Source organism: Schistocerca piceifrons, unplaced genomic scaffold (assembly GCF_021461385.2).
Source record: "Schistocerca piceifrons isolate TAMUIC-IGC-003096 unplaced genomic scaffold, iqSchPice1.1 HiC_scaffold_839, whole genome shotgun sequence".
Taxonomy (NCBI): domain Eukaryota; kingdom Metazoa; phylum Arthropoda; class Insecta; order Orthoptera; family Acrididae; genus Schistocerca; species Schistocerca piceifrons.
Window position 1 is genome coordinate 364068 of NW_025729101.1, and position 12533 is coordinate 376600.

A 12533-nucleotide genomic window follows, 5' to 3' on the forward strand; every position below is an offset into this window, starting at 1 on the left:
TAAGGAAACTCATTCGTAGCTGCTTATGAACTTCGTCAATTCCTTGTTGTACATTGTTTAGTCATGTTCTAATTGAAATTTCAGGTATACTTTGGAACTTACCATCGTACACTCTTACCTTGACGGTGCAAGTTTTTTTTAAACTAGATGCAGACGGCATAGTATCGCCAACTGTTGGAGGCCTGTGTGTGCTCAATATTTATTGATAATACTAGCTTGTCAAACCTTCAACATATTAAAGTGACCTCACATCATCAATAATACTGACAAAAATCGTCAGTTGACACCCTGGTCTTACAGCCTAAGCTGTCGAACACCGAAAAGGATATGTGTGTGTTGCAGTTATATTAGCTACAGCTTGCAAGCAGTGGATGACAGATAAAAAAGACGAAATGGGTCTGAGAATGGTTGAAAAAATGACCGACTGGCCACATGTTAACTTACTGACAGAACCATGCACCCAGAAGTTTTTTCTCTGGCGAGTCCTGCACCCTACCGGTACAACAAGTAACTATGTTGAGACGAGATAAATCAGAGAAGCAAGATACGTTAATGTCAGAGTCAGTCTCAGTCGACGAGAAATTAGGAGTAACAAACAGATTTCTGGCGACATTTAGGTAATTTGAATGCTCAAAGTCTACTTCTGTAATGCCAGCAAACATAATTACTCAACTTTTAGGGAAACTTGTGAAGCAATTACACCTGCCTACAAAGGATACGCCCAGGCAACTGACGTAAAACATCGTTTTACGTTTTTTTTAATAATTTGGTGAAACATCCGACGAAAACAGTGTCCCCTTTACACATTCTTCTCACTACATCTCCGCAGCGTCCATCCCTCACTGCTGAAACACGGCAGTGATTACGTGTCCACACTCCGGTCAGACTCTGTGTTTTCTCTGACAAGCTGCCGAATGCTACAACCTGCACTACAGTGGCAGCAGAGTCTGCTTCCAGAGGCTACTACGTGGAGACATGGCATGCTCGGTACGCAGCTAAAAGTAATTGCTTATCACCACCATAAACGAACTTCTTTAAAGCTCAATAACTCATACACTGTAACACACTGTGAAATTTGGTCCTATTTAAATCTCCAACTATTTCAAACTAAACTGTATTATATTTTCAGTATCAGTGCATTCTGCTTAAGGTTAATATCAATACTTTTGTCTACCATTTTACTCAAAACTTCGCAACAGTCCCGATAATTTACTGTAACCCACACACAAAAAAACCGCTAACACACGTTAGCTCAGCGTTCTATTGAGCAGCTTCTCACAGCATCTGTCAACAGCTCCTGGCTGAAGTACACTGTCTGGCTCCATGTGCAGAACAATACACGAAGTTTGACACAGAAAGCGAGTTTGCACTATGTCCAACAAATCCAGTAGAAACAATTATTCAGGTCTTTTACACAATTTGCAAAGAAAGATTTCTCAAAATTTTGGTTCAGAAAACGGAATCCATGTGAAACAGAGAGAGAGAGAGAGAGAGAGAGAGAGAGAGAGAGAGAGAGAGAGAGAGAGAGATCTTGGGAGGGGGAGGGGAGAAAGAAAAAGGCTAGTAAGTTCTAACATACAACAGAACTGATCAGAAAGATATCCAACAGCCATTTGCACTAACAAAATGAAGGAGTATATTGTTCAATGAAAAATGTGTACAAGAAGTGCATCTCTAGAAATACAAAACAGGAACATTTTACTCTGTGTGGGGGGACTGAATAAACTAGAGGCACTGGAATGACTAATCACCTGGGAAACAATTGGTATAACACAAAGCAAACTGGTTGGAGAACGAGTAGCTATGAAGGTTATCTACAAGCTTCACGTTAAACATCTGTGGTAATAGGAAAAAGTGAAGTGCACTGCAACAAGACATCTTAAAAATTTCTGACACAGAACTAAGAAAACAACTAGAAAATACCAAAGATTCAGAAACAAGGGATAGAAACTCTATGATGACTATGATTCTGCCCGCTTTGCACTCAGTAATCTCTCTCACACTGTCGAATTGCAGATAAGAAATAGTAGCACACTTCACATACTTTAATTCCGTCCTGTCCTACACTCTGGTGGGTTGTTACAGCTAAGAACAAAAAAGTATTCTACAGAGATGTGCAGCAAATATGTTGTGCAAACTTGATAATGTAGCTAAAACAGGAGCTTTATCGGAGGAATTCTTGTATTTGTGCACCAATCAAAATACTCTTAATGGTATTTGTAGTAAGTGATAAGAATGAGTTTGGTACAAAATGTCACTTTCACTGCCAAAAACAAAAATACTTTCCATACAGACTACAGCTCCTGCTCTACAGTTCAGAAAGCAGCTTTATATTAAGGAGCAAAATCTAACAGACTGCCAACAGTCAAAAGGTAAGATATTAATTATTAATGCTTTTGAATGACCTAGTAGATAGTGTCGGAAGTTCCATGCGGCTTTTCGCGGATGATGCTGTAGTATACAGAGAAGTTGCAGCATTAGAAAATTGAGCGAAATGCAGGAAGATCAGCAGCGGATAGGCACTTGGTGCAGGGAGTGGCAACTGACCCTTAACATAGACAAATGTAATGTATTGCGAATACATAGAAAGTAGGATCCTTTATTGTATGATTATATGATAGCGGAACAAACACTGGTAGCAGTTACTTCTGTAAAATATCTGGGAGTATGCGTGCGGAACAATTTGAAGTGCAATGATCGTATAAAATTAATTGTTGGTAAGGCGGGTACCAGGTTGAGATTCATTGGGAGAGTCCTTAGAAAATGTAGTCCATCAACAAAGGAGGTGGCTTACAAAACACTCGTTCGACCTATACTTGAGTATTGATCATCAGTGTGGGATTCGTACCAGATCGGTTTGACGGAGGGGATAGAGAAGATCCAAAGAAGAGCGGCGCGTTTCGTCACAGGGTTATTTGGTAACCGTGATAGCGTTACGGAGATGTTTAACAAACTCAAGTGGCAGACTCTGCAAGAGGGGCGCTCTGCATCGCGGTGTAGCTTGCTCGTCAGGTTTCGAGAGGGTGCGTTTCTGGATGAGGTATCGAATATATTGCTTCCCCCTACTTATACCTCCCGAGGAGATCACGAATGTAAAATTAGAGAGATTAGAGCGCGCACGGAGGCTTTCAGACAGTCGTTCTTTCCCCGAACCATATGCGACTGGAACAGGAAAGGGAGGTAATGACAGTGGCACGTAAAGTGCCCTCCGCCACACACCGTTGGGTGGCTTGCGGAGTATAAATGTAGATGTAGATGTGGAAGTAAAACATTTTCAAATCAAAATCCCTCATTAGCCACAATACAATAAATTTCCTTCGGACAGAAAAGCTTCTATCCACAAATCAACATAGATTTTGAAAGCAATGCTCATGTGAAACTCAACTTGCTCTTTTCTCACACAATATCGTGTGAACGATAGATTAAGAGCAACAGGCTGAAATCATGCTGCTAGAGCTCTAGGAAGCACCTGACAATGTGCCCAACTGCAGACTTTAACTGAAGGTCCAAACATTGAATAGGTTCCACAACACACACATCTACGTCTACATGATTACCCTGCTATTCACAATAAAGTGCCTGGCAGAGGGTTCAATGAGCCACCATCAGGCTGTCTCTCTACCGTTCCACTCACGAACGGCGCGCAGGGAGAACGAGCTCTTAAATTTTTCTGTGCGATCCCTGATTTCTCTTATTTTATCGTGATGATCATTTCTCCCTATGTAGGTGGGTGCCAACAGAATGTTTTCGCCATCGGAGGAGAAAACTGGTGATTGAAATTTCACGAGAAGATGCCGTCGCAACGAAAAACGCCTTTGTTTTAATAATTGCCACTCCAACCCACATATCATGTCTGTGACACTATCTCCCCTATTTCGTGATTATACAAAACGAACTGTCCTTTTTCGATGTCATCTGTCAATCCCACCTGATGCGGATCCCACGCCGCACAGCAATACTCCAGAATAGGGCGGACAAGCGTGGTGTAAGCAGTCTCTGTTGCACCTTCTAAGTGTTCTGCCAATGAATCTCAGTCTTTGGTTTGCTCTATTCACAACATTATCTACGTGATCCTTCCAATTTAGGGTTTTTGTAATTGTAATCCCTAAATATTTAGTTGAAGTTACAGCCTTCAAATTTGTGTGAGCTATCGCGTAATCGAAACTTAGCGGATTTCTTTTAATACTCGTGTGAATAACATCATGCTTTTCTTTATTCTGGGTCAATTGCCACTTTACGCACCATACAGGTCTGCAATTCGTTTTGGTCATGTGATGACTTAACAAGACGGTAAATGACAGAATCATCTGCAAACAATCTAAGACGGCTACTCAGATTGTCTCCTATGTCGTTAATACAGAGCAGGAACAACAGAGGGCCTATAGCAATTCCTTGGGGAACGCCGGATCTGTTTTACTCGATGACTTTCCGTCTATTACGACGAACTGTGATCTTCCTGACAGGAAATCACGAATCGAGTCACACAACTGAGGCGATACTCCGTAGGCACGCAGTTTGGTTAGAAGACTCTTGTGAGGAACGGTGTCGAAAGCCTTCTGGAAATCTACAAATATGGAATCAATTTGACATCCGCTATCGATAGCACTCATTGCTTCACGAGTATAAAGAGCTAGTTGTGTTACACAATAACGATAATTTCTGAATCTGTGCTATGTGTCGATAAATCGTTTTCTTCGAGGTACTTCATAATGTTCGAAGGCAGTATATGTTTCAAAACCCTACTGCTAATCGACGTTAGTGTTATGGGCCTGTAATTCAATGGATTACTCTTACTTCCCTTTTTGGGTATTCGTGTGACTTGAGCAATTTCCCCATAGTTAGGTACGGATTTTTCTGTGAGCAAGCGGTTGTATATAACTGCTAAATATGGAGCCATTTTATCAGCATACTCTGAGAGGAACCTGACAGGTATACAATCTGGACTAGAAGCCTTGCCCTTATTAAGTGATTTAAGTTGCTTTGCGACACCTAGGATATCTACTTCTATGTTTCTGATCTTCGCAATTGTTCTTGATTGGAATTCAGGAATATTTACTTCATCTTCTTTGGTGAAGGAGTTTCGGAAAACCTTCTTTAATAACTCTGCTTTAGTGGCACTGTCGTCGGTGATTTCACCGTTGTTATCGCACAGTGAAAGTATTGATTGCGTCTTGTCACTGGTGTGCTTTATGTATGACCAGAATGTCTTTGCGTTTTCTGCCAGATTTCGAGCCAAGGTTTCGTTGGGGAAATTATTAAAGGCATCTCACATTGAAGTACGCGCTATATTTCGAACTTCTTCAAAACTTTGCCAGTCTTTGGGATTTTGCGTTCTTTTAAATTTAGCATCCTTTTTTCGCTGCTTCTGCAACAGCGATCTGACCCGTTTTGTGTACCTTGGGGTATCAGTACTATAACTTATCAATTTATGTGGTATAGATCTCTCATAGCAAAGAACACTTTGATAGAACCCAGTACGTAGTCCTGGAAAGTGAATATTCATTCAAAACAAGGACGTCATCAGGTGCGCCACAAGGCGTATGGTAGGACTGCATGTTTTTATATACATCAATGGTTTGACGGCTCGAGTGAGCAGTAATATATGATTGCTTGCTAATGTGGCTGTAGTATACGAGGGGGACGTTTGGTGACTGTACGAGCGTCAATCAAATACAAACTGGAATTTGTTTTTATATGTTTATTTAGGTTACAGAAAAATCCATGCACATGAACTTCTTTTTTCATACAGTATCCTGAATGGGAAACACATTTTCCCCTGTGGATAGGCCGGCAGTTTCTCGATCCCTTGTTTGTAAGGTAAGTGGGACTGTCACAGCAGCCAGTTGCACATGAACAGTTCAGCGTATCGTCATCAAATCTGTGTCCTCCGACTGTTTGCTTTACAGGTCCAAGGAGAGGCAAATTGCAAGAGATAAATTCGGACTGTAGGGAGGATGTTCCATTGTGTCCAGAACAATTCCCAAATTTTGTGTGTTCTGCGATGAGAAGACAAGGCACCCACCTTGCAGACATTTTGCGCAATGTGAGGTTGTCAGTAATGATCGTTCGAGCACTGCTGCAGGGTATGCCCATCTCGGGAGCAATTTCGGCAGCCACTGTGCGTCAGTCACCTTCAATAAACTGCCTAACCGTGAGAATATGCTCCTCTATTAGACAGGACCTCAGGCAACGTCGATGAATTGCTTTCTCAACTGTTTTCTCAACATCGTAACAATTGTTTGTGCCAGCATACAGTCAAGTGTTTCTCAGGATGTTAACCCCAGACTGTGCCACAAGTCCTTTCAAAATTTCAGATTGCTTTATTCCTCTGTTGCGAGAAACTTGATTATAATGTGGTGCACGACAGATAATGGTAGCTCTCTGACATCGAGATTCTGGCTAAAGAAATGGTACGACAATGTTCTGGCTGTGAAAAACAATCACTGGAAATTAAAACAACAATGAGCACAGATCACACCACTCTCCATCTACAAACAGGCACTAAAAATTTCAGATTTATATTTGATTCACTCTTTTAGAAGGGTAGATGATGAGTTGGACGGAATATCTATTTGGTGTGATGAATGGCAGCTTGCTCTAAATGCGGGAAAATACAAATTAATGTAGATGTGTAGGAAAAACAGACTTGGTTTCAAGCACAGCATTAGTGGAGTGTTGCGTTTCAGTTGAATATCTAGGTATCATGCGCCAAGAAGACTTGAAATGGAATGAGACATAAGGTCGGTTGTGGGAAAGGCCAATGGTTGACTTCAATTTATTGGGGGAGAATTCTGGGAAAGTGTAGTTTATCTATTAAGCAGATTGTGCTGCTCGAGTGTTTGGGATCCCGGGAGGTGAGGTTACAGGATTTGTTACCAGTAGCTTCAATCAGATAATCTTCATGAGCTCAAATGGGAATCCCTAGATGGAAGATGACGTTCTTTCAGAAAACACTACTGACGAATTTTTGGGAATCGACATTTGTAACAGACAGCAGAATATTCTATGGCCACCAACTAAAATTTCACATAAGGATTGCTGTCTACAGATAATAGAAATCAAGACTTGCATGGAAGCATATAGATTGCCTCTACCCCTAGGTCCATTTGTGATTTGAACAGGAGAAATGGGGAAATGATAAGCTGCAATACAAGGCACCCTGCAACATGAACCACACGGTGCTTGCTAATTAGGAATGTAGATGCAGAAAATTACTTCATATATCAAACTCACATTACATATTGATAGGTTCAACTGATCCCATGTCACAACAAGAAAGGTGACTGCACTGGTTTCAAACAACACTTTTCTGACGATAATATACTCAAGAGTTGTCACTCACCTGTTTAGTAAAGGACTCATAACCAGCGTTTCGATTTCAAAAAATCTACCCTCCTGAGGTAATTATTGATACCTCAGCACAAGAAAAAATTTAGAATTATGAACTATTAAACATTGGCAAAATCCTGCGATTTGTTGAAGACTTTCGATTGTGCAAATCATAATACCATATTAAGGCTACTTCACATGACAGCATTAGGTTGAGAAACTCATTTCATGACATTTTGCCAGACTGGTTTCTTACCAGGTGTAGAAGTATGAAACCAGAATTTGGTTACAATAATTACATGTCTGTTGTTTGAAAGTGATAAACAATATTCAATTCAAAATATCCTCCATTGCTATTTGTACATTTCTCTCGCCTCTCTAGCAGGCTGTGAATGCGACACAAAAAAAGAAACAGTTCTTCTTTTGAAGTGAACCAGTCAGTGAGCCATTTTCATACGAGTTGAAGTATTGTTCCACGAGAGCGTGTCCCCGTGATGCAAATAGGTGATAATCGGATGAGTCAAGTCTGGAGGATAACCCACATGCCCCAATATTTTCCAACTGAATGCTTTGATCGTTTCCTAACCCGTTTAGCTGTGTGTGATGGGGCGTTATCATGGAGCAATATGACTGTGTTGCACTTTTCCATATTCCAGTCATTTTTCACAAGATGCTCAATTTAAATCTATAATTTTCTGCTGGTAGTGATCAGCATTAATGTTTTCACTAGGTTTTAGCAGCTCATAATAGATGACATCTTTCTGATCTCACCAAACATGCATGATCCTACCAAACCCAGACCACTGTCCAAAGCAATTTGGTCTTGCAGTGGATGTCGATGGTTTGCCTGGATTCAGCCATGGTTTACGAGTGTCATCATCCAACGTTGATTGAAATTAAGCTTAAAGAGAAGCTCAGGCAGGCAGGTACTAGAGATGTTAAAATAGCACAAAATTCTCATAACAATACAGTGAAAAATATGTTAGTATGTCACAAGATTCACATAAAAGCACAGTGAAAAACAATGTTAGTATATTGCATCAGGATATCAGGGGATTAAAAAACAAAGCAGCCTTCCATTTATTTAATTACCTTAAAACTGTGCTCCTCAACTATCAAAAACATGCACATCCCTGACTTCCTTTCGGCAGCAAAATATGAACCCTTATATGTAAGAGATGGGATGCAGGGGCATATATTGACACAGTTATATTTCTATCTTCTTCAAGTAATGACAGCACATGGGAACGGACTATAGTGCTCCCTTGCAGCACTGGCAGGAACCAACCAGAGCACTGTCCTAACACTAGATTTCAAGCACGTAACACACAAGGCAGCAGCCGTGATATTTAAAGATAATACTGAGAGGTGCACAAAAAACCAGCCCCTACGCTGAAAGGAATATGAATGAAGAAAATGAATATACATCATCGCTTTCTTACATTTTTATTGTACAGTTTCATTATTAACTATAGAATTAACAGTTTAAGTAACAGATTTACTTTTATTAGTTTCATAAGCATATTTTAGAAAGGAATTTAAAGTCTGTGTTCGATATGTTCTTCGCCAACATCCAAGCAAATTTGTGCACGTCTAAGTATGTTGCGAAATACACTTTTCAGTACTCTTTGAGGAATGTTCGAAATTTCTTCACATATGTTGTTTTTTAATGTGTCAAGTGTTCTCAAATTATTGCAGTAGGCTCTAGCCTTTAGAAATCCCCGGAGGTAAAAGTCACATGGCGACAAGTCAGGAGAGCGGGGTGGCCACAACCCCTTACTAATGGTCCTCTCTTCTGTAAAATCAGACAAATCTGAGGTATGAGAAGTTGCCCTATCATGTCGGAAATATGCACAACATTTTTCAGTTGGAGTTAACAGAGCCAAAAATTCATTGTAGAGTTGCAAGTAAATATGCATGTTGACAGTTTCATCAAAGAACAATGGCCCGATAATTCTGTTACCAGATACGGGACATCATACACCAATTTTTAAATCGTGAATGGCTTTTGCAGTATGCCATGGGGATTCTCTGTATCCCAGTGTCATGTGAATTAACATAACCTGACAGATGAAACCCAGCTTCACCCCTCGTAAATAGATGGAACAGATCAAGATTTTCCCCCAGCGACATTTTCCGGCAACAATTACAGTAATGTGTATGCTTACCATTGTCCGCTTCTTTTATTTGCTGAACAACACTCACACAGTAAGATTTCATTTTTAAGCCACGAAGGATGCGTTGACATGACTTGCGAGATATTCCTCATTGCTGTAGGCAAAGATAACTACGAAAGTCATTGAAACACTGCGACAAGACGACACGACCACTCGGCTGTTAACCCGAGAAGAATTCATCACAAGCATTCATTCTGTCACCATTCCTTTCTATATAAGTCATAGATTTCTTAATGAACAAAACTATGAAAAAATCCAACACGGGCATACGTCTGAACGAGCAAACTAGTCTTAAGCCAGTATTACAAGACACACCTAACATATACAAATCTGCACCAGCACCCCAAGCGACAAGTGTGGCACTGTCGACTGGTTCACTTCGACCGACTGTGTGATATACCTACCGTGTAGGTCTACCCTAGTGCCCCAAGAGAACATATTCGGAATTACAGTCTTGTTTACGTTGTCGAGTATGCAAATTTATCGTTTCTTAGAACTGATACTACTCATTAAATCTTCTGAGAGATCTAGATTCATATTTATTAAGCGGCGCTAGAATGAAATTATGTTATGGTTATACAGAATTGTACACTAAACCATTCTGTTGGTGATGCAAGAAAATTATTATTATTATTAACTATGTTTACTTTCGCTTTTGTTTCAGTGTTTTAGACATGGACGACGGTATTATTTAAGCTGCATTTGCAGTGACAGTAGCTTCTTCAGTAGTTAGGACAGAACGATGACGTAATGTCAGGGGCTGGCTTTGGGTTTGGCCTTGGCTGCAAAGAAGGGCTGAAGGCAGGGAGGGTCATACACTCCCTGTTAAGGAAAGAGTTGAGGCCCGAAAATCCTCTGGAATTCAGGAATTTAGCCAGGATGGATGTGTCCTGATTTGACAAACTATTGTCCGTGCTACACGATGGGATTTGTGTGCGTGACACTGACGAGGGAAGCTATTTCACCTAGTCGGAGGTAAGAATCAGACCATTTAACTTGTGTTTTATGGTTTGACCATCACATATCACTGACAACCTCCATTATGCCCTACTATGTTTCGGGTTGATTGTCACACTTCGATTCCTGGCAACTACGGAATCATTAAGAGCCTAGCTTTCAGTCATAGAGTTTCACAGCCAAGCATTTCAATAAATTATTGTGCAGGTGTTTGCTAAAATTTGCATCAGACTGAAAGATAAATACTTGAAGGTAAACTACTGTTATCTTACGAGTGTGGAATACCTTTACGTGGTGCTAAGAAGCTAATTTTGTTTAAATTGTTAACAGGCTCCAACAACACAAACATAAGGGAATTAAATTTGGAAAAAAAATTTAAAACTTGTGGCAGTTTCCAAGCTGTATTGGTAAGCCACAAAATTGAGCTATGTACCATTGAAAACCTGGCATTCCCGAAGTGAATATAAATGTATAAAAAAGAAATTTTATCTTAAATATTCTTCACCAGTAGGACTTTTCAGCAGTTTACTGCAATTGGCAATATAAATGTGTCCATTATTAAATATTTGTACAAATTATCTCTTCAGATGCAATGGACAGGAAGCATGTTGGGTTTGTCCCTCCACAATCTGATGACTTGACATATTACAACTAAAAAAAGTTTCACAGCCTTGTTTTGCTGGCTGTTGTAGATGCTAGGTATAGATAGGTTCACCCTTGTTGGCAATGGTTGCAATGGCAGGGTAAGTGTTTTTTTTTTTTTTGGGGGGGGGGGGGGGGGGGGGAGGGAGGAGATCTATGCCAACAGTCACATCAGTTCTGCGTGAAAACTGGCTAAAGATACCCTAGGAAAAAATACTTCCATGCAGCAACATAAAAAGTGCTACATGTTATACTGACAGAGGACTCTCTCTCTCTCTCTCTCTCTCTCTCTCTCTCTCTCTCTCTCTCTCTCTCTCTCCCCCCCCCCCCCCCCCCCCCCCCACACACACACACAAACACAAACACACACACACACACAACATACTACATGGTGTGTGGCAACTTTCCTTTCATAATATTGTTACATTCCATCCTGGATTTCCCATTGTTTGTTCGCTACACAACTATTCAATTGATGATGCAGATAGCACTTATCTGGCAAGTACTGATGTCGAAGACACAGATCTGTATACCATAGGGCAGGGTTTCCCAACATGTGGTCCGCAGACCCCTTAGGGGTCCGCTGGCTCTTCCTAGGGAGTCCGCGGCCACCTTTCACCGAATCGTGTAAAATAATGAGTAAAATTATTAAATAAAAATGTGAAAATCAAATTTATCACTATTTTTTTTCGTGTGAAAACGAGTACTTTAACTTCAGGTCGTATTCCCAAGCAGCCTTTGCGGTTCCTAAGTGAGAATGCATACACAGTTTAATGCCGGAGAATGTGGCTTCTCTGATTGACGGTTTCGCAGCAATTCGGGGGTCATTTGTGCCCCGGCTCACGGCGCTAGATGCGCTGAAAGCTTTTACGCATGCGCGGAGCGAGCTTTGTCGACCAATCACAGCGCTCAATGGCACGTATGCGGCCCCAGGCATTGTTAAATGTTAAACTTGCTTTGTCAGTGCACTACCTATTTCGTAAGTCGATTTTTGACCAGTTTATTACTTCCAACATGGATCCCTCGCTGAAAGCGGGATCAGTGAAGAAGGGTGCGGTTTCTCCATCACCTTCACAACAAGGGAAGTTTCCAGTTGAAATGAAGGAGGAGGGAGGACGACCACAGGAAGAACACTCACAAGAAGCTCCACAGACTATTAATACTTCAGGGAGGGGGGTCATTGGGAAAGTAGCACTAGCATTAAGAAGCTCTCAGTTCCCATGGGTTTCGCTCTGAAATTTAAAGTTACTGTGCTCGACTGACTAGAGGTCCGCCATGGATTTTCAACTGTAGAAGGGGTCCGCCAACTGAAAAGGTTGGGAAGCCCTGCCATAGAGAATGGGTTTTGGCGGTGTGACAAATCTCTCGCAAGCTTACCACAACAGGACAGAAACAGGACATCATTACATGCCACAGAAGTGAGTGAGA